Source organism: Thunnus maccoyii, chromosome 3 (genome assembly GCF_910596095.1).
Source record: "Thunnus maccoyii chromosome 3, fThuMac1.1, whole genome shotgun sequence".
Classification (NCBI taxonomy): Eukaryota; Metazoa; Chordata; class Actinopteri; order Scombriformes; family Scombridae; genus Thunnus; species Thunnus maccoyii.
Genome location: NC_056535.1, coordinates 26,729,561 through 26,751,339, shown reverse-complemented (window position 1 = coordinate 26,751,339; position 21,779 = coordinate 26,729,561). Strand labels below are relative to the sequence as shown.

Here is a 21,779-nt window from a genome sequence, read left to right as displayed (position 1 = left end):
AGCTGAGTTTGTTTGAGATAATGCTGAGGAAGATCTTTGCTTCAATGCTCAGCAGGGAGATTATGCAGAACAGGTCTAACCTTGATGAGTCATCTTCTTTTGGAATCCAGACTCCCTCAGCTACTCTCTACTGCTCTGCAATCCTGCCTCTTCTCCAGATGACCCTTAGGTTTGGGCAGTTCTTATATACCTTGTATGGGAGGCCACTAGGGCCTGGTGCACAGCTGGGTTTTGCTTTGTGTACCACATCTTTCACCTCTTTCAGCTTCTGTTCTGATTCATCAAACTGCTTGCTTGGCTCAGGTGGGTCTAACAATGCAAAACATCATCTTTGTGTTGTCGTGGGTCGCTGTACACCCTCCTGATATAGGTGTTCATTTCTTCTTCAGAGCAGCTCAGCTTGCCACTGCATTTCTTGCCCAAAAGCTCCTTGGTGAAGTGGAAGGGGTTGGAAATGAAAGCAGCTCTTCTCTTTGCTCTTTCTCAGTGACGCTTCCAGTGCCCCTCAGCCCGGCGCAGGCCCCTGATCTTCTGCCTCAAGATAGTTGTCAGCTCGGCCAGGGCAAGTTGTTCTTGCTCTCCTGCTTGTTTGCACTGGCTTCATAAGCCTAAACTCAGAGAAGAACTGTGGCAAGTTCCCCAAAATGTTTGGAACAACCTACCTGCCAAGTACCTTGAAAAACTGTGTGCAAGTGTACCGAGAAAACTGGTGCTGTTTTAAAGGCACAGCATGGTCACAGCAGATATTGGTTTCATTTATGTTTTCCTGTTTATTGAACTTGGTATAAAGTTATAATTGATAAATAAAAACTATTCATGGCATTATTTTTGAAAGCATCCTCCTTTTAGTGCCTACAACCTTTGCATAGTACTGTTTAAATACAAAATATGACTTTACTGTATATGGTTTAATCACTAAATACTTTTGTGTTGCCTGTTTTTCAGCTGAGAAAAGTTTCCCATGGCTGAAATGTAATTGTCATCAACAACCAAACAGAATTCTGTGATTTTTTTGTTTCCCTGTTGATGTGATCTTATTGCAAAACAGTTCCCCCTAGTACATGAAAAATGTATGAGCTGTTGATTGCAGTTTTTTTAAACATCCCATTTCTCTGCAGCTTTTATTTGAAAATTTACAGCAAAAGCAATCTTAAAGGAAATTGATTGGAGACTGATTGGATGATTGTAAGCTCTGAAATAAGTTTACTGAGTGCTTTCTTCTGTTGTTTTTTTTTAGTCACTGTAGATTTTTCCAGTTAGCTAGACACAGCATGTTACCTCAAAAATGTATTTAATGTTAAGGATGTTACCAAACAAAAAAACACAACTCACCTGTTCAGAGGGTTAGCTGCATAATTAAGGCCTTTGCTATTGTCCATCTATACTTTTCCTTTATATTTTTGTTAATCTAGCTTGAAATTAGAAAGGTTGATTACATGTGAACTATCTGCTTTATCAACCACCTATGGTAATAATAACCACCTATAAAGGTAATAATGTATAAATGAATAATTATGGTGGCTTTGTGGCAAACAGGTAAGTGGTTTCAATCAAGTGCCCCAATGAGGACTTGATGTCTTTTTTTTCTTAATGGTGTGTACGGAGGTGTCTGTCATTACACAACTTAATTACAGAGGTGACTGATTCAAAGTCCTCATGCTGCATGACTAATGGAAGGGATTGTGCCGCCAACATTGCCCATCAGCCCCAGAGCACATTATGACTCTTATCAGTGAACTCATTCCTGGCTCCTGACCTTTCCACAGTTCCAGAGTTGTCCATTACCCTTTCTCACCCTTCCACAGAAATCACAGCACAAGAGACTATACTCCATTCGCATAACAGGTTAACGACCAGAGAAGCTGCAAAGGTTTTCACTTAGGAGATCCTGCCTAATCGATTAACACTGCACAGCTCTCAGCATGAAGGAGTGGATCTATCTAGTAATAAATCAAGAGTGTCAGACTTCTTTGGCATGCTGATGCATGACAATGTTATATACAGTTACAACTACAACTTTAAAGCACAAAAATACAGTACCAGTCAGTTTGGACACACTTTCTCGTTCAAGTGAATAGGAAGGTATGTCCAAACTTTTGACTGGTTCATATCAACAACTAATCAAATGACTACTGTAATGTGAAAAGTGTCACATAGTGACCAACTCACAGAGAATTATCACCAGAATTTGCATTTCACCTCAGCAAAGTTTTAGTGTCTTTCAGCTCATTGTTTTGTTTCACGTTTTCTCATCACTCTCCGCATAGTTTCCAACAGCACAGGCTGCTACCCAGTACCAATCAGAAGACAGACAAAGTTAGTGACTGGCTGGTGAATATATCGAAGCATTTAGCAGCTAAAAGCAAAACATTTTTCTCAGGAGTGGAGAAGGGAGTCCAAACCCGAGCTAAAAGTAGAGTGAATATTGGCCTTGTACAAACATAACTCCAAAAGAATTGTACTGTTTGCTAACACATTGGCTGCAACTACTTTATATGGTGATAATATGTCAATAAGTTGTGTTTATAACTTGTTGCATTGCCTCCAAATGGCCAAAAAATCAACTGATGAAGATTTAAAGAGCAGCTTGGCTGAAAATTGTATTATTGCTGACCTCCAGAAGTGAACTCTAAGGTGAGAAAGTAAGTAAATTGAGACATCAGTGATGCTGTGTGATCACAGGTGCAACAGACTTGAAGTTTTTGACCAGAGAGGGCAGTACAACACTGCTTTTCAGCCTCAAATTAAGTTACACTTTAAGAATGTGAAAAATGTTTCTGGCTTCATTGGCACTGCTATACTGTACATGGACAGAAACATTTACAAAACCTTCAAAACATCTCATAACTGCTCCTACACACACTTAGTTGGTCACACTTAGTTGGTATGGATGGTATGGTAAGTTAATTTATATATCCCAAGATATCAGATGCAACATCTCAATGATTTGATCTACTCATAATTCACAGTCCTGATGGCATCCTTCCCTGGCTATTGATACTTATACTTATTGTTGTTGTTATGATTGTTGTTCTTCTGTCCCCCCTCCCCCTTCCCCTCTCTCTTTCTCTCTCTCAACCCAACCGGTCAAAGCAGATGGCCGCCCACCAAGAGCCGGGGTCTGCTTGGGGTCTGCCGGGGTCCGTCGCCAAGTGCTTGCTCATGGGGGAATTGTTGGGTCTCTGTAAATTAAAGAGTACGGTCTTGACCTGCTCTATGTGAAAAGTGCCTTGAGATGACTTTTGTTGTGATATGGCGCTATATAAATAAAAATTGATTGATTGATTGATTGAATGATTGATAATAAAAACCCTGAATACACTGAAGTGATTATTTTTTACTGTGATTAGAGGTACTGCAACTGGTAGGCTACCCATTGCATCCCACAGCTAAAATATGTAAAAAGGGATATAACTGAAACAATACCAGTTGACCCTGTGATCCATTTGTCTACTGTGCACTGCCTTGGTACAGCATGCATGTGGATTTGACAGTTTTTACAAATATAGACCATAAGGAATGTGTCATCCTACGCTCTGGCACATAATCCCAGGCTGGTAATGTTTGTGTTATTTAAAGGCTCCTACTGTGACCCTATGTTTCATAACCAATTTAGATATGCTAACCATTATGCATATTTTAAATTGTTCTAAACATGATTATTCAAGGATATGTATGAGAGATAAATGGGAAGTCATTATCATAATTTGTCACATTTGTCAATTTCAATTCTGTTGCACCTTAGCATTCCTGAAGAAGATACAGATTTATTATTATTTTACATGAAATAACACCCTGAAGCTCAAATCAAGGCTATCCTTTCTTCTATCCTTCTTGTGCCGTGGAATTTTGCACCTCACTGAGTCTTACCTTAACAGGAAAAATATTTGAGATTCCGAGAACATATTAATAAGGAGAATCTGTAAATGGTGATAAGCTGCACGACAGGTAGAGCATTTCCTCATCTCATCTCCATACTGTATTCAAAAGTGTACTCTACAGCAGCCCTACAATAAGCCCTTAATAATTGCATTTTTACAATTTATCCCAGTACATTTCAACAGAGCAACAAACTACAGCATCCAGAACAGCATAAACAACTCTTTGATATAATCTCAATAAAACTTGCAAGTTTATGACAAGAATAGGACAAGCCTCATAAAGGTTTATTACAGGTTGCTGCATTAAGTAACAAGAAAAACACCATCCAAAAGTGAATGGATTGTAAGACAGAGGCTCCACTAGCGGCCAGATAAAATCTAAATTGAACCAAAAAGACAAACCACTAAAGATGAAATTAAGATGGAAAGCTAGAGCCATAGAGAGGTCTGATAGGATTCACAAGTATTTCCAAAATTGTTTCAATTAATTTCAATAAACTGACTGATTGATCATTGGATTCACTCATGAAGGTGAAATCCTGACCTTTAGGGGAACAGAGAGCCAGGGAGTCCAAAACAGAGGAAGCTATCGTATAACTTATTAGCTGAGTGGTTTCATCCACTTTTAACCTCATCTGTCGGAGTAGATGCTGCACCACAAAAGAGGAAAGGTTTTCTGACCGTGATGAGACAGGAGTCGATGGCACAAATATGTCTTTTTATTCATACAACTTATTTCCTCTTTAGCAACTGAGCTGATGAGCTTGCTAACTGTCTGTTAGCTTTTTTATTCTCTTTAATAACTATTTATTGAATAAAATAATGTATGACACTGAGGACAAAATCACAGGGGGAAGTAAATGGCCCAGTATAGATAAAAAAGAAGGAAGGTTAGAGCATATTGTGACTGTCTGGCACTAGCATGTTACCAGCTGGCTAGCATATTAGCAGTTAGCTTGCCAGCTACAGAGTAGTTCTCCAATAAGTCCTGCAGGTAGTCCTGACTAAGCTTGTAGAATCAAATATTTCACAAACGTGTGCGGATGAATTGATACGACAAGAGTAATTTGCTGCTATTATTTAGTAATACAGGATGATTGTTTGACTGGAATGTTTTTTATGTCTTTTTATTCTCAATTTCTTCTGTGCCAAATCACACTACTAATGAGAAAGCAACAGTACTGAGAAAAGAGACCTTCTTTGGGGTCAATGGCTGAGAATTAACCTTTCCCACAACCACTCTCTGCAGGTTAATGCCGCCAGGTCTCAGGTATTATACTAATGAATTACTGCACCTCATGTTTCACAGATGCCGAGTACGGCTCCTCTAGACCTCTTCACACAATGTCTCACGTAAATTGAAATCTGGCTTTCTCTCTGAGCATCAGGGCTGATGCTCTTTAGGAGGAAAGAGGAAAGGATGACTCGGCTTCCTGCAATTCAAAACGAAACCTCATATCCAGTCATTTTACAGCTGAGAATGTGAAGACTGGGGGATTTGTTGAACTCACAGAAAAATGTGAAAATGTGCTGTATGTCTTGCCCGGGCAAACGAGAATATAATGAAAGTGGAGGAATTTTTGATAGCATGCTCTGTCTCTGCCAAGGTGCTGATACCTGAGGGATAATGGATTTCATGTTGCTGTGAACTATTGTCACAAAAGCAATCAAAGAACAAATCAGTGGCACAAGGAAAAACAAATAGTGTGCCTCTGGGAAAGCTTATCGCCGACCTGTCTTTGAGAGAGTGCAAAGATGGCTAGTAGGCATTCATTACCTACGTATGCGGGCAAAAACATCCTTACTATTACTGGAAGCTAGAAATGATCGGACTGCTCTCGTGCTTCCATCTGGCAATAAAGCTGTTACATGAAATGGGATCTCTGGTAGCACTACAGAATACCAAACAAGTTTCCTGTTTATAATAGCTCAGAGCCTCTGTTTCTGAGATTTATAGTACTACCAACAGACTGTAAGGAGCTGCATTAGTGTTTCACTGAGAGTGGAACAGTTCAACATAGGGACATAAAGAGGATTCAAAGACTTGAAGAAAACAATTTTGAGCAACAACATCTTAATGGTATGTCTGCAATTGTGACTTTTTTGGTCGTTGTCTTTTAAGATGAGATTAGAGTTATATATTTGATTAATGTTAGTGATGACAGCCCTTCTACCACCATTAATGTTGTATTTTTAAGTTTTCTTTCTTGTCCTACATGTTGATTTATCTACACGGCATTATTTGTATGGCATGGAAATTAAGAGAAAATAGATGAACTGAGCAGTGATGATGTTTCAAAAAACAAGTGTCTTATAGTAAAGAAACATCAACATACTGTGAATCACATAACCAAAAGCAGAATCAAACTTTAAGCTTTTATTATTGAATTCCTTGTGTGGAAATACGTTAACTATAACCCTTAATGTGGAAAGAGAGCCCTTTGTGTGAAAATGGGAACAAATAAAGCTATTACCTTTAGAGGTGCCATCAGCTGTGGTTAAATGATTGCAGGCTGAAAACTAGTGATTTGTGATAACACTAGACCTGCGTCAGGAGACATACAGAGCTGCACAGCTGGCTGACATAATGGAGTCACATTCAGACACCTTATTAGGCTCAATTAAGTGTAGGTGTCTGTAATTATGGAGAATAGTGGGCGACAGTTTTTAGACTGACAACTTTAAATACTGCTCCCACAAAGTCTAATTTTCTCTTTACTTACTTGCATTTCTAACCATGTTTATTATTTGTATCATTATGCTACTGGATGTGCATGGTAAAACATATAAAATAACAGATTCAATCCATTAAATTTAGATACATCAAACTTCAAACTATTGCATCACGCTGACAAATTATTATACGCTGTTTTGCTATTTTCTGCAAGTAACAACATAGTAAATATAGCCAATTTATAGCTTTTTCTGTGGCAGAAAAAGCTATAAATTGGCCTGCTCACATTTTTTTTTAGCAAAGTGCTGTTAAGCAATAGATTTCCTGCTGTGCAACAGTAGCATTGATCCTCTTTCAGTACAGCAGTTGGAGTGTCTTTCAGGAATATCAATGGGGAAACTCATTAATCATGACTGTAAGGTAAACAGTAATTTGTTTTGCTTTTGTTCACTATTTTGTTTATCTTTACACAAGAGTACAGAGATGAAGTCTGGCCTTACTGTAGCTAGCCAAATGCATAAATGGACTAAAAACAACACAAGCTCATGCTCTCAGCAGGAGGGCGCATGTATGCAAACATGGCATGACATGAAAACCAACGTTTTGCTATTTACATTTACAGGAGCTTTACAATGGTAGCTGTGCAGTTTTCCCCATTTTTCACTTGGCTCTCATCTATGGCTTATAGGCTTAACATACTAAAATTTCTCTTTCATCTTTTCATCCTTTGTAAAAATCAATGTCAGTACAACAGAATGAGGCAAATTGTGAATTTTTCTTTGATGAAATGTAACATGAGTCAACTTGAGAATCAAAAATGATGTCAGTATGTGCAAAGGAGTATACATTTATGTGTGTGTGTGTGTGTGTGTGTGTGGACGTGTGATCGGACATAGGTCACAATGTTCATTCATGTTCTGAGACAATTACAATATCTGACAGGCCATGTCCAACATAATAATCTGTTAAATCCCCCATGTACAGTACATGTAGCATGCTATACATTTTACTACACATTCAGTCTTGCACTTTAAATACATTCAATGAACACATAGAGTCAATGCATTCATGATTTACAAACACTTTCTGCTTCAAGTTCACACATAAAAAGGAAGAATCTAACCCTGTCTAGTCCTTATTCTTGATTTTCCTAATTGGAACCTGTATCCTGAGATCCACATTTCATCTACATTCAGCAAAACATACATACAAAGTTATAGTTGTCGAAGATGTAGAAATGGAAGAAATTCAAAAAAAAAAACACCCTACAATGAGCTGCTTAAGATTTTGAATGTTGATTGTGTAGCAGAATATTTGTTTGAAATGGGTAATAAAAGTTTTGCCTCATGTTGCCCCATGTTTCTGTAAAGTTTTGCAGTCCTAGGTTGACTCCATGTCACAGTGCAGAGATGTGTACAATCATAATGACAATAAAATAAAAAGACAAATCAAGCAAACAAGGCATCCTTCATAAATAATGCAGGCACCCCTAGAGGCAGCCAGTTCCTCCCCATTTCATCAAAATCAGACTGGTGGTGCATCAGTTATGACCTCTGAGCACCTGAAATTTAGATCTTTGTTAACTGTATCCTTAACCTTCTGTGTAATTAATAAACACCAGAGTGGCAGACTGACAGTGTAATGTTTTTAATCAGTTTTCAAAGGCAAATGGTCAACTTGAACTTATCTACTGAAGGACAGAGGAACATCCTCCAACAGTTTTCTACATTATGTGATTCAGTGCTAATTTACTGTACTGTCAACAAGATGTGAAGAACACTGTGAGAAAATTTGTAAGAATATAATGTAATATCACTTAGTTACTGGCATTTCTTACATAAGCAATAAAGGTACAAGTGTAAACAGTTCCTGGCCCTGGGTCATTCAAAGGATAATTGCAAAGTATTTTATTGTGTAAAACTGCCTGACTTGGGGCATAAATGCAGTCTGTTTACAGTAAAAATGTGCAGAGGTACATGAGAAGTCCACAAGGTGAATGTTAAATTAGGATACTGCCTGAAAATTGAAGAGAAACTACAGACTGAAAGCTTTAAGGATTACTGGAAATAATTTATAAATGCCACTTAAATTAGAAACATGTCAAAAGAGGGGCAACAACGTAGCTGCAGCTACATTAAGAAGAACAACAAAAGAGAGGCTTCATAAAGTAGGGCAAATTTAAGCTCAAAGAAAAAAGGGTTGTTTTTTTTTTTTTTTTAAATGAATCACTTTGCCTTCACACTTGAAAATTGTTTGCTCTGAATTTGTGCGTATTGTACGTACTGTACGTATTGTGCCTACATTTTCATTCTCATACTGTGTGGCACACAGTATGAGAATGAAAATGGATGATTTCCCTCAGTGTTAATTGATCTGAGTGCAGAGTTGGCGGTCAGTTTCATCGATGCATTTAAGGCCACAGGAACAGCTGTAGCATTTGCTGAGCTGCGTGTGACAAATCCTCTAATGCCTTATAATCTTTTAGTTGCAAAGCCAAATACGTTGATCTTAGGAGGGTTTGGGCAAAACTAAAAGGTACATGGTGACGGGCAAAAAAAACGTATGACTCAACTATAAAGAAAAGCAGACTTGTGGTGACGTGCTGATTCATCACTGCCTGTGTGAACAAAGTTCAATGCTACATGAATCCTCTGGACCATTAGTGGTGGTTACTTTCAGGTGGTGACTTGACCATCTGGGTTTGATGTTACTTTAATTGGCCTTCTTTCATGAGGAACCGGAGATTCCCAACATGGACCATGAAGCAACAAGCTATTTGAGTCTCGGTGAATTCAGGACTCACTTTAATATCCAAGTTGTTGTTTTAAATACCCCCATCTGGATCTGAAATTCTATTTATATAGCCATACAAACTACACTTTCCTGCAAAATAATGCGTTATTTGAACATTCAAATGATTTAGAAAGATTTTGAGCAAAGTGTTTGCACTACACTAAAATAACTTGAGTATTAATAACCATGGGAGAATATGTTTTATTTGTCAGAGAAGTATTAAACACTATTAAAGACAGATGATAGATTCTCAACTATTCCTAAAGCCAATTACTATAGGGAATGGTTTATGGCTCCTAAGTGGTCAGTAAAATCCAAGCCAACTTGGCACTCAATGTCTTTTATACTATTTATGTCTCTTCAGAAAATATAAAAGTTAAAGCTTTGATAAACCAGAGTCTAGATTTAATGTGGGAAAGCGAGCTGTGCCACTGACATTTACTTGTGTAAAATGTTGTTGATTCTTACATTAATGTAGTTTTTTGTTTATTCAATAATTATGTTTTGTAAGTCAGTGAGAGCTCATGTGTTGAGGAAGTCTAACCCTTCTCATTACTAGCAAGGCAGCTGTCATACATGTTTCATCCACTGATCTAATCTATACAAACAACACATTATTCGTCCTTTCTGGACAGAATAAAGCACTCTCACGCCGCTCTTGACCCTTTTACCCATTTGACTGGCAGGCTTAATTACAGTGATTGTGCATGAACTAAAAAGGAATATACCACCCTCATTTTCACTTACAAAAAAATGGTTTAGGGGTCAGCAGGATATTACAGAGAAGATGGATTATTCATTTTAGCTGTCAAGATCAAAGTTTTAAGGCATATTTGTAATGACATGGTACACTTTGAAAAGTAAAAAGCAAGTTGGAAGGGGAAGAGAGCATGTTTGACATTCAACAAAGGTGATCGACCAGACCGCCCAGTGTGCAGCGAGGTTATGGTATAAATGCCTGCAGCCTGCTGGGCATCCAGGACGCCCAGGTCTAGGGTTGTACAGGTTGTCCAGGACTGTGCAGGTTGTCATTAGGATTCAAAGAGACACATGTACCCCAGATGGACTACTGTATGGAAGCAATTACCTCAAAACCGAATCAACTGCATCATTCTCCTTCACTTTCTGGACAAACTGGCAGCCAGAAAACTACTAAAATAACAGCTGTAACGCTACAGAGATCAAAGGATGAACTGGAGTGTTGTGACACTCTTTCATGTGTCTGTACTGGCAAAGGATAAAATCCCCTCCACAATAGTCACCTCCATTTATGGACAAACAGACACAGACACCTTGCACATTCACGCAGATACACATATTCACACAAGAGCTGCTCAGCACCGGCTGTTGAATGCCTTGCTCAGAGGCACTACAGTTTGATGGCGAGAGTGGGTCATCTATTGTCTCATTCCCCCTCCAAGATTTTCATAGATGGGATTCAAACCAGAAGACTTCAACACAAAAGCCCTTTTCAAAATGTCCCTTTAATTGAATATACAATATTTGGCAGAAGGAAAAATGCAGAAAAAAATATAGAATCAGCAATATTTGCTCCTGCAGTGAGTTGAGTTGTCTGAGTTTTAAACTCACTTGTGCCATATCAAAGGATATCTACTGCAATTGCACAGTAAACTAAAATAGAACAAAAATAAATCAGGATTGCCTCTGCATGTTGATTAAATGTATTTTTCTATATTTAGTAAGTTATTTAATATACATTCCTAATTGGAAATGGGGATTTTATATTTAATAGCAAAGGCGAAATTAATCACACATGATTTGTTTAATTAATTAGGCTGCTGCTGTAACTGTAAGTAATCATGTAGCCTGTAAAAACATCATTAAAAAAATACCTTTCAATATATCCAATATACAGTTGAATCTGATTTCTCTTAGAATATATGATCGTCTCCTCCTTTGTCAGGTGCACATGCTCTGCCACAGCATGCATGGGATTTTTTCCCCCCCAAATATTTCAAGAAAAACATCCCTGATTGCAGTTGTTAATTGGGTTCGTATCACGTATAACAACGCGAGATTATACCCAGGGAACAATAACAATTTTGCTGAAATGACTGCTTTTTAAAAAAAAAAAGTTCTCTTACCTTTGTGGAGAATTATGAAAGATCCTCTCCTTACCGCTGTGAAGATGAACGAAACAAAGGTAGGTCAATGCTTTAATTTTGCAGAAGATGAAGGGAGGGAATTATTGTCGCATAGGTGGAACAGCGTTAAAAAAAAAAAAAAAAAAAAAAAAAGAAGCGTATTTTAGCTGCTGTCCCTTTTCAGCAGCCTGCTGGAGGCGGCAGAGCAGAGAGGTGAGCGGATGTTCAGACAGATCCTCCGCACGTATCAGCCCGTATCTGATGCTCAAGTCTCTCTTTTCCTTTCTTTTAAATCGCACATGCTGTCACTGTCATGTGATCATTCCCCACCGACCAATGCGCTCCCTACTACTCCTCAATCCACACACACACCACACTGTCTTATGATCCACGCACACCAAATAATGCTGCAGCTTACTATGCAGGTTTTAGCAGCCGGCAGGAGGGGGGGGGGGATATACGTTCGACTTACATACTTTGCATATAATTGGCTAATTTGAATGCATTGCAAGCAAAAAAAAACTAATTTGAATAATTGTGAGGGATCTTAAGGACATCTGCTCATTTTCATACAGTTCATAATTCACTGCAGTCAGACAGCTGAGGGGATGCTGCGTGAGGTGTTCTTAGAAGACACACTAAGGTTTTTGGTGGTTTACTTACTAAAAGCATAAAAACATGAAAAGCTCATTCACTCAAACTCAAGGGTACGCTTTTTCTCCATTTTGTGAGACATCTTCTTGATGTAACCCGCTTGGCTTCCAACACACCATCCTCTCTTTAAAGCATCATCCATCTTTCGTGTCATTCCTCGTCCATCAGCGATTTGTGTTTGGCTGGATTTCGCCTCAGGCACTGCTGATGTGAGGGATTTGATGTCTACGGTCTGTGTGAAACCACGTGAATCCAGCAGGTGAAATTATGGATTCTGTCAGGGTTATGGGTAGAAGCGCGGTGAGTGACCCATCAAACCACAAAGTTAGATTTAGACACAAGATTAAGATGGTAATGTTTGGGAGTAAGCCTTAAGATTGGCATGTTTACATATTAAATTGACAATGGTTATATTAAGGGTAAGTAAAGGTAATTCAAAAAAGCTCTTCAGCTCAACAGGTGCTGGACCAATCGTTTTCTAATATGTACGTGATATAATGTGCTTGTAGAAATGTTTTGTGCCTGATGAAGATCTATCGCTTATCAGAAAGTTGCTCAACAGCAGCAAAATATTAAAAAAATTATAATAAAATAAATAATTATGGGAGCAAAACAGTGTTCATTTAATGTTTTTAGTCATACTAGCAACATTGCTATATAGATGGCAATGTCCTTTGGTCAAGACTGAAATATCTCAACAACTATTGGATGGATTGCCATTTAATTTTGTAAAGACACTCTTGGTCCCCAGAGGATGAATCCTAAAGACTTTGATGATCCCTTGACTTGTCCTCCGGTGCCAGCTTGACATTTTCACTTTTTACTTACACTTTGGCCCTCTTCTGCCTCTGGACGTTTGGCCGCCCCATCACTCATCTCTGTCAAAGCTCTTCTCTGTTCTGGCTCTGCAATGGTGAAATAAAATCCCCACTGAAGTGAAGACAGCAGAGTCACTGCCCATCTTCTTCTGTCGCACGCCAAAAACCCACCTTTTCAGATTACATCTCACTAATCCTCGCTAGCACTTACTTACGTCTCACTTCTTTAAAAAACAGAGGAAAAAGACATGTTCAAGCACTTATGCTGTGACACTGAACATGTTTTCAGTCGTTTATTTAAAACACTGCCAATTTTGGATGGTCTTGCTCCCATGTGGTTTGAATGCACTTATTGTAATTAACTTTGTACAAAAGCGTCTGGCAAATTAATATAATTTAATTCGTGCAGTTTGGTCTCCACAGCTATTAGATGGATTGCCTTAAAATTTGGTTCAGATATTCATGTCCCCCCAGGATGAATTGTAATGACTTTAGTGACATCTAGCACCATCATCAGGTCAATATTTCAGTTTGGTTTAGGATAAAACAACTGCATAACTAATGATATTCCTCATTAAGCCTCAGGTGTTCATTGTATTTACTGCTAATTAGTTAATTTTTGCATGCTAACATACTAAACTAAGATGATAAACATGGCAAATGTTACACCTGCTAAACATCAACACATTAGCATTGCCATTGTGAGCATGTTAGCATGATGACGTTAGCATAAAAGACTGCTGTCAGAGATTGTTCAGGTTAGTCAGGGTTAATGGGTTTGGTATCCAGGGATGACTTCCATCTCCACCTGTACAGACGTGCGGAGTCCAGCCTCCACCTATAGCATGTGCCCAGACTCTTATTAGTAAAGCATTACTAACATTTGCTCTGTCATCATAATCTTTAAAGTATAATGCCCAAAAACCAACAATAACCTGATACTGTACTTGCACTGTATTTACTCTCTGAAGAATTAATTTTCTCAGCTAATTTAATGGCAGGCTGACTGTTTTATTATTATATTATGAGATTTCAAAGTCAACATTTTGTCCACAGGCTGGTGCTATAGAGGAAAACTACTAGTCTCCAAAATGGGAGTGTTCGTCCTCTGGCGAGCATAAATATGTTCAGTAAATTTCATGGCAGTCTGTCTTTCAGAATTGGAAATTTATTTTGTGCAACTGGAAATTTTAACTTGATGGTGGCACTAGACCAATGATATGAGTGGGTCACCAAAATAATTAGGGACCAAGATAATGAGAACAATGAAAATTCACAGCAAATTACACGACAATGTGGCTACGGCCAGTTATTGTTGATATATTGAGACAATTGGACAGATGGAAGGACAGACTGACCTCATCATTGGTAGACAGTGTCTCTTCATTCTAGACAAAGCTAAAAGACAAAACTGTCACCATTTAATCAGCTTTTGTGTCTTATGGCAAACATCCATATCTCTGCATCACCTTCACAGCCAGACAGAACACTTCTATGTGGTGGAAACAAAAATATCTCTCTTTTACAGTAAAAGCTTGAACCTCTAGCCAAAGCAGTTAACACTGTACAGTGACATCAGTCGCTTGCATCTATTTTTTAAGATGAATGGAAAGCAGAGTTGAGAGGGAAATCCTCTGTTGACTGTCTCCTCTATAATACATGCCAAATTGCCTGCAGCAGTTGAGTATCTCTTGTGTAACAGCATTATTTAGATGCATTTTAATGAAGAGCTTATTACTTCAAACCCAAACCTCACAGTGGAGTCCCACCTCTGCAGCTTGATAGGATAGGGCCTGGAGGTCTTCTTTTTTCGAGTCCCAAGCCAGTGTTTGGGAGGTGATTGCCTTGGTGTTCAGTGTGTAGATTGCATGCTTAAGGCAACATCCAGACAGCCCTATTTAATGCACTGCTGTGTGTGAAAGAGACAAGAGATCCTTACTATAAGAGGCTACAGAAATGTCTGGAGCAGGGAGGTGTCAAAAGACTTAATGAGTCTGAGAGCATGTGTATCTGTGTAGGATTTCAGACAAGCTGTGGCACCATGCTGTGTCCAGAGTATTGCCTCTTTCTTAGTTTTTATCTTTTCTTCTTGGTATTTGTCTCTTACCATTATATGTCATCTCTCATCTGTACCTCTTTCTCTCTGTCTTCATATTTTGTTGGCAGCCAACCCAGCTGCCAGATTTTTGTTTGAGGTTCAATACTGACCGTCATTCACAGCAAAATCAATACACATCCACTTATCAAAAAGTATGTTTCTAGCAGCAGGTCATCTCAGCCTCATCTTTCTCCTTTTTTTCAGGAGTTAGTCAACACCTTTAGAAATAAGTTGAATTCACCTTCGCTGGAATAACAGTCGATCATCTTTACCACAGCTGCTTTTCTGAGCAAGGACAGTAAAAATCCCTTTATGGGTTGTTCTGAAAGCAACAATAAACAGAGTAAAGGTGCTTACATACCTCTCTTTCATCCCACATTTTGGCTTCAAAACCCTGACCTCCTTCCAAGTCATCTCTTTTACAAGGCTCCTGCTTTAAGTTTAATTCAACTCTTTTATCAAGTCATGGCTGCACCACAATAACAGAAAACTTTATCACTAAACCAACATAAAAATGGGACAGTCTATCAAGTACGGAAGTTTATATTTATTTTATCAAGCAAAGGAGGATCAGTCCAAAATCAGGGGAAAATCAGAATCAACTTTTTTTAAGAGGCCTCGGGAATTTACACCTTCAGCCTGTCCACTGTACAAGATACTCATCAATCTCTGTCAGGGCTACCTCTCTAACCTTAAGTAAATGTACCATCAATCTTATCTAGAGTGTAAACTCATGATTGACCGCTTAGAGGCATGTCTCTTGCTCAGTATGGATTTGACAATCTTTTGTTTTTTCATCACCCTTTTTTGTCTGAAATAATGAGGGATAAAAACACTTGTTTAACAGCTCTTGGTAGGCAACAAACAACACAACTACTTCAGTGTAGGCGTGTGTGTGTTAACTGTTTGAAGTGTGATTTCCTAAGTACAAGGAGTCATCAAAGAGCATTCATTTAAAACTGTCCGTAATCAAAACTGCGTTATCACACTTTGACAAAATAATAAAGGTCACAAACTGCCACGAGATACCTTTCTGTAGCAGATTCTTTGTTTGTTTATTTGCACAATGTATAAAAAAAAGATAAAATGTAAAAAGTCACTGCAAAATTTCAACAGGTGAAAACATGAGGAAGGAATCATCCAGTAACAATCTTTTTACCAGTTGTCCAGTTTCAAGTATCTGGAAGTTCACTTAACAATAAATGTTTGTTTAAAGTATGGTCTATTAATGGAGGATGTTTTTATAACTATTTTAGTTAGCTTTTTTCTGAACAGCCTAGCATCTTATCCCTATTCTTATTGTTGCTGTTTTTCTTTATCACATTAACTTTGTATTATTATCTGTATTGCGTGTCTAGTAGCAGCACTTTGAATGTCCTCGGTTTTTATTGTGTTTTGTGTGTGTTAAATGTTTCTGTGCTGCCTTGCTGCAAAAACAATTTTCTCTTGTAAGCCAATAAACTCGATTTTATTTATGTGGCACTTTACACAAAACACATTCAATCCAAAGTGCTTTACAGCTCACAGAGGAAAACAAAATGAAAGAAAGGACACAAGACACAGTAGAAGAAGAGGAAAAGAGAAAGTTTTTAAGATTTAAGAGAGAGAGAGAAGAAAATAAATAAATAAAAATTCCTCGTATAACGTATAGGGAATAGACAAAATAACATGAACACAATCTAATGCATTTCAGTATCCCTGCACTGATGCTACCTTTGTGAAGCTAACGTTATTCAGCTTTTTTAGTGTCTGTGTCAGAGATGTGGAGATTTTGTTCCTGCTTGCCCCCAAGAGAAAAGTCAATCTTAAATCATGTTCATATTTTACGAAGTCCTATTGGTCTGAGCCCAAATATTCAGCAAATGGATATTGACTTTTTGGAACACCTACAGCTTATTGAAGGCGATTCAGTCATCTCTTCTGACTCAATTGTCATTAGCTGGGAGGATATTAGATTTCTGTGGCCTTGGAAAATTCAATTTCAGAAATCATAGTGTGACATTCAGAGCACAGGCCGTTGTTATGAATGTCATTCAGGTGGAAGTGCCTGAGGAAAAAGACACTCCGTCATAATAATGGTCCAGTCAGTATAGAGTTTGACAGCTTTAACAACTTGAACAGATGTTTTAAACGCAACATTATAGCATAAGTTTGCCCTTTTGTTAAGTCTTTAGATCATTAGTGATAATCATGTACAATTTAAAGAAATTAGGATTTAATTCAATGAGACTTTGTCCCTCTACAGTATGACCTCGTGTTGTAATACTGTGTCTTGTTTTATAATGATGCTGAGGGTTACTTAGTTTACTCAGAGCTACTTCAACGTCTGAATGTCAAATCTTACGATCAGGATAATTTGAGTCTATTCATCATTTCAACATCTTTATATAAAACATAAACCATGTGCTCTTCAATGCAGTGCTCTTCTCAGTGAGGATGTGAAGATGGTAGGCATAGAAGTCGGTGAACAATCCACAGAGCAGGCCCGCGTTTCAGCAGGCTGAGCAAGGACACGGTCTGCCTGTCGGGAGAAGGGCATCAAGGCTGCCTAATAGATCTGTATTCATTATTCAGACCTTGGCTCCACACTGCACAGAAAATTTGCAGAGAAATGTCAACATAATGTGCCTGTAACGAGCTGCGCTGTCATAACACGATAGAGATAGGGCTTTTGAAAGGATGAGGTGTTGTTTTTTATTGGTTTGCTGTCATGTAGCACAAGCTTCGCCATTGGATCCAGAAAACATAATTGTTACAAGAGTTTTAAAATAATGATTTCTTCTCGTTACACATTGTACATTAATATATGTTGCATTAGTCACTTTAGGTTCAAGTATTTCATTTTACATATCTGCTTTTACAGTATGCATAAATCTTGTATTGCACTGATTAGATAGTTCTCAAGGAATAGTTTAACATTCTGAGAAATGTACTCATTGATCCTCCGGTAGAGAGTTAGATGAGGAGATCAATAGTGCTATAATATTTGTACAGTAAATATGAAGCTGCAGCCGGTTAGCTTAGCTTAGCACAAAGACTTGAAAGACTGGAAACAGGGGGAAGCTGCTAACCTGGATTCTGTCCAAAGATTTTTAAAAAACCTGTCTACCAGCACCTCTGTTCACTAATTAACAGGTTATATTGTGTTTGTTTAATACATAATTGATTAATCTGATGATTATCGGTCTTTCATTTTCTTGACTAATTGTTTGGTCTATAAAATGTTTAGTTTTATCCGACAAACAGTCCAAAACTCAAAGATATTCACTTTACAATGATGAAACGAGGAAAAGCAGCAAATACTCACATTAGAGAAGCTTGAAAAATGAGACCTAAATGATAAAGACATGAACCAAATACCTGCAGGTTCATTTTCTGTCGATGGATTAACTGAATCATCAATTAATTATGTAGTCCTGTTTCATTCATAGACAACGTGTTCAAAGGCTTTTCAGACACCGAAACACTGCACAGCGGTTTGTAACACTCACAGAAAGGATTTTACAACTCTGGGAAATTATCACGGTGGCAACTGCATTATCCTTTGTCATGACGATCGCAAATGTCAGTCAAATAAGGCATTCACATTACAAATTGATCCTCCAGGAATATGTGCTTGCGTGTATGTGATTAGCCAACGCAGCAGCTTGTTGGATGACTTCACAATGCGTTGCAGCAAAAGTTGTGCCTGGTTTAAGTTTTTAGCTGAACATTGTTTAGCGTTGTTTTGTCGGAGGTCTCACCCTGTTCCATCAGCAGACAGACCCAAATGAATGAGAGGGCTACGTCTTTTCATGCAGAGCTAATGTTGGTCTGAATGTGGCCGCTCAGCAAGATAAGTGACTCCCAAAATGACAAACTATTCTTGTGAGAGGATTTTAATACCCTTGTGCTTACAAAAGGTAGGTAAATTGGGTTTTGGGGAATTATGAGAAGGCTATAACTCCAGTATCTGGCAGAAACCGTGCACCATCTCTCACAGAGGCTGCAGTCAGTTCGATTTTTTAAAAAGTCCCATGCTAGAGTACCTTAATCATGTCATTTTAGTGAACTAATTCAGAGCTGCGCTGTTCACGAGCCCTATCTAATGAGGACAAATCCTCTTAGCCAGGTAAATCAGAGATGCGAGTGGGCGTCATTATTCTCCATAAGTCAGGTCCAGGCTCTCCTGCTAACCAGAGAACTTTATGTCCCTCTCGGCACAGAGCTTCCGTATAAATAGACTCTCTACATGAGTCAGGATGCACTTGCATTTCAGAGTGAGAGACAGACCCCGGAGGATGGAGAACGTCAAAGCGCTGGTTGTGATTGTTATGTGCTGGCTTTTCAATAGCCGTGTAGAGCAGCGTGACTCCCTCTCTGCATGTGCTCTCGTCGGTTTATGTCACCCCATTTTAGAGTCATCGGCGTCTGAGACATGTTTGATAATGGATGTTTTAATGCAAAGGAGAATAAGCATGTACGTTCATTTGAAAACATTTTTATAAATCCTTTTCATCTCATAAATCAAAGGTAATTACTCATTCTTCCCATTATTCATGCCAGCGTGTGTAGTGCCATAGACTTTCCACTTTACATGAGTCACGATTTATTCACATAAGAGTGGGAGACTGTGCACCACTGGGGGACTGATGCCTAAATTACACAATTTTATGTGTGCTGGCTTTTCAATAAACATTGGCTGATGCCAGTTATACTGCCTGTCTGCATGTGCTTCCATTACTTGATGTTTTATCTGCTGTTTGAATGTCTACTGTATCTGTAAGAGAGGCCTTATTAAAGTTTTGCAAGATCTCGACTCATGTGGATGAGAAAGTAATCAGTTTCATCCTCTGGCAAATTCAATTTTTTGTACAAAGAGGACAAAAAGATTTGTTTTTAGTACTGCTTTTGCTCTACTGTGAATGTACTAGTTTGTAGTCATAATTATGTTGATGTCGGTAGGAAGAAATCATGACAGCACTCACATTTATTGTCAGTCCTACATAGGCTGTATGCACTCTTTTTTTTCTGGATAATGCTGCATGTTGTCAGTAAAGGTGATTTGTTTCTGCTGAGATGCATGTGCAAATTGATTTGTCCGCTAAGGTGCTTTTAATTTAAGCTCCGCAGACGCCACATGATCCTGACATGTGGGTGATGCTCTTTAGGATAGATGGAGGAGGACAATAGAAGCCCAAAAATCCTGTGGGAGGAATGTCACTCGTGCATTTGAAAACGACAATTGCGCCCATCAATAACATGCTCAGAGCAAAATACGTGGCTCCTTATCTGCAGAGGAAAATAAAAAAGGAAGAAGGTTATCTACAGCGCTACATCCTCTGATCTGTGAAGGGCCAAAATGTTCAGGATTCTCAGATGAAGTTTTAATCAGTGCTGGAAGATATGTTGATCCAAAGGGAGCACAGGTATAAAACATCTGTACGGTCTCCCGCTTGATGATTCCAGTAGATTGATAAGGTTTTCTAAGACGCTTTACCCACTATCCCCTTTAGAAGCATCCTTATCCTTTCCTCCAGGGGCAACATGGCTGGGTGATCTGTTTCTGCTCGTCCGTGCCTCAAGCTCCATTGAGCCTGGGATCGATATAACCCAGTTTAATCTCAGTGCTGGTGTAATAAGCCAGTGCATTACTGCTGGGTGCTTTCTGTATGAGAAAAGAGCTTCCACCATGAGCTTCACCCAACCCCCCCATCCATGATTGAAAACCAGATCTGTGGAGTGTGCGTGTGTGTGTGTGTGTGTGTGTGGGTTGGAAGGTGTGAATGTACATTTTTTGTTGGGATAATAAGTTCAGCTGTGAGTAAGAGGCTGTTTGTCGTCCGTAAAGAGTGAAAACGCTGGAGCTGAAACTATGTAAGGCACCATAACTCAGCCTAATCTCGCAACAGATTATAGTAATGTTGTTTTGCAGAGAGAGAGGATTCCAATTTCAATTCTGAATTTAATTTAACCACCCGCTGAGGAGACTATAACTTAACCACAGGTCGTTTCCAAGGCTTTTCACTAAGGAGAAAAACATATTTCTTTTACTGCTTTTCTTGCTTCTGTTAATCTGCATTTTACTTCAACAACCACTGTCAGGCTGCAGCAGCATGTCCGTCCCCAGTGTCCCTGTGACTGCTGGCCCTCATAGAATACATATGTGTGACGAGTCAGTGGGTTCATCTATCAAGATGGTTTATTTGTGGGAATCATCCATCACACATGTACCTCATGACTTATTGATCTGGTCAGACAACACGGGTCAGATGAGACACAGCTTGTTTTGCGGATGATTGGAGGCAGTGACAACCTGCAATCCAGGAGCGGCATGAAGGCGTGGTTGTGTTATTTCTAGGATTCTACCTCTGATGTTATAGGGGTCAGAAATGACGGACTGTGCACCTCCTGCTTTTCATTCCAGCACTTTTCCAGGCAACCATGTGCTACATGCGCTGCATTTATTATTTTATGAGCAACAATTTATTGGCTTGTTAAGCATTGACAACAAAGCATATAAATATTAACGTGACATTTTATATACACTGTGTAAGCGTATACATAAGCGCTCATACAATTGTAATGGCACATCAGTAAAAACAGTTAGACATAAATAATCCACCGAAAAGAAGAGTTGACAACAAACAAATCCACAAAGACAAAAAAAAGAGGACAAAAAAGGGGGTGATATACTATAAACATAAATTATGTTTTACTGGTGGAAGGCAAAGTTTGGGTTTGTCAAATGTATGAACCATTGATATGATTAAGGAA

At 38.7% G+C, this 21,779-nt stretch overlaps 1 long non-coding RNA gene across 2 annotated transcripts in view; it reads right to left on the bottom strand.

Moving 5' to 3' along the window:
- The window catches only part of LOC121894491, a 72,323-nt gene extending 60,558 nt beyond the window's left edge, over positions 1–11,765 (bottom strand). For both annotated transcript variants that reach the window (XR_006095546.1, XR_006095545.1), the window contains exon 1: positions 11,454–11,765. This is a non-coding gene — a long non-coding RNA (uncharacterized LOC121894491). The remainder of the gene's footprint in view (positions 1–11,453) is intronic.
- Positions 11,766–21,779: the final 10,014 nt, after the last annotated feature.